Here is a 2,105-nt window from a genome sequence, read left to right as displayed (position 1 = left end):
ACCGTCAGGTACCAGTCAGGCCCATCCTGGCCATGGAGAGCACATTTGATGTCCTCAGGTCCGGGTGTTTCCCTGCTGCCAGTCAGGAGCAGGGAAGGAAGGACAGTGAAGCAGGTATACTTCCTGACATCCCCCTTCATCAGAAGTCCCATCACAGCCAGTTTATGTGTGTAAGGCAGACTCACAGCTGGGAGAGTGGGCAGCTCCTCATAATGTTCCCTAGAGCTACCAACTTAAATTCAAATTTCAAAGTTCAAAGTCAAAGTATCTTTATGATCAAAGTATATATAAATTATATAACCTTAAGGTTTGTCTACTTACAAGCAGCCACAAAACAAGGAACCCGAAAGAACCCAATTTAAGAAAACACTCAATGCACAGAGAGAGAGAAAAAGTAATAAATCATGCACAAGCAAGCATTAGTACTCTGATCAAAACTGAGTCTGTAAACCCATAGCCTCAGTGCCAGTTCATCACAGAGCATCACACATCAGAAGGAGCTCATGACTACACTGTGTAGATGAAGCAGAGCACAAATCCTCCCATTGCTCCTTCTCAGAAGTCCTTGGAAGTGAAACCACATTGCTCAGCTCAGCACTGGAGGCGGAGAGGAGGAAGAACTCAGGGAGAAGTGAAACTTGCCTCGTGATTTAACTGGAAAGTAGAAACTAGTCTAGAACAACAAATTGAATGATCTGAAAGCTTTGACATTGGACTGGGAGATGCAGAACAGTGATTGTACACACTCCTGCATTAGGACACCCTGTCCCTGAAATGGACACATTAACCCCTAGGTCACACAATCCACGGAATGCAATCCCTGTGAAAGGCAGCAACCTTGGCCAGGATGTGTGTCATCCCTGGCCTACTGGTGTCAGTGAGACAGTCTGCTCTTGAGGCTTGAGCTCATAAGACGTCTGGTCCCAGTGTAGGAAGCAAAGAGCCTCACCAGCATATCCAAGATCAGCAGGTATGTATTTATGGTCAAGGAACTAGAGCTTTAGAGGGAATCATGGTAGCCCTTTTTTTTAAACCAAAAAGTGACTGGAATCCTATTGAAATCTGTAACGCACTTCCTAATTGTTTGGTAGTGGGCTGAGGTGGAAGCAGAGAATTTCACAAAATCTATGAAGAATATAGGTAAGCACTTGAATTAGAGGGAATTAGAGGGCAATGGACCAAGTGCTGGTAATGGGATGGTACTTGATGGTCACGGAACCTTCTGCACAGGGAAAAAAATTCCTAAAAACTATCTAATCTATTCTTCATAATTTACATATACCTCTTTCTGGTTCCAACCCCATCCCAGCCCTTTCTGTTCCAAGCAAAGCAACCCCAGTTAATCCAAACCATCTACATAATGGAGACATACTGGTGAATTGTCTCTGCACTCTCTCCAGAGCAATCACACCCTTCCTATTATGTAACAACCAGAACTGTACACAGTATTTCCACTGTGAGCACTCCAATGTTAATAAATTTATATACCATAACTTCCATGATCTTATACTCTATGCCCCAGGCAAAGAAAACCACCATCCTATACAGCCCCCATCCACATTGACTACATTGACTGGATCTGCATCAATAATAATTACATTGTAAAACTCTGGGATATCTTCTGTTCAGCACAGCTGTGCAACCAGATCCTGAACTCCGGTGCTGTCTGTGTGGATTTTACATGCTCTCCTTGTTGGCCCCTGGGGTTGCCCCGGGTGCTCTGGTTTCCTCCCACATCCCAATGACGTGCAGGTCAGTAGGTTAATGGCCACTGCAAATTGCCTTTGTGGTGTGGGTGAATGTTAGAATTCAGAGGGAATCGCTGGGAATGTGGAGAGAATAAAATGGGGTGAGTATAAATGGGTGGTCAGTGGTTGGTACAGACTCAGTGGGCTTAAGGGTCTGTAGGACTTCTGACTGTCTAGGATTAGGTTTGGTCCAAACTGACATTTCCCTCCCTGCCTGCTCCAGGGACCGGGGCTCATTAAATAAATGTATAATTAATGAATGATTATATCTGCCCTAATGTGATGAGGTGAATTCCCTGGTGAAGGGGTGCCTGGAAGGGAAACTTGTGATAACACGGTGCACTGGCTGTCAGCCTG

This window comes from Hypanus sabinus, chromosome 5 (genome assembly GCF_030144855.1).
Source record: "Hypanus sabinus isolate sHypSab1 chromosome 5, sHypSab1.hap1, whole genome shotgun sequence".
NCBI lineage: Eukaryota > Metazoa > Chordata > Chondrichthyes > Myliobatiformes > Dasyatidae > Hypanus > Hypanus sabinus.
The sequence above is the reverse complement of the archived record's forward strand: the minus strand, read 5'-3'. Positions refer to the sequence as shown.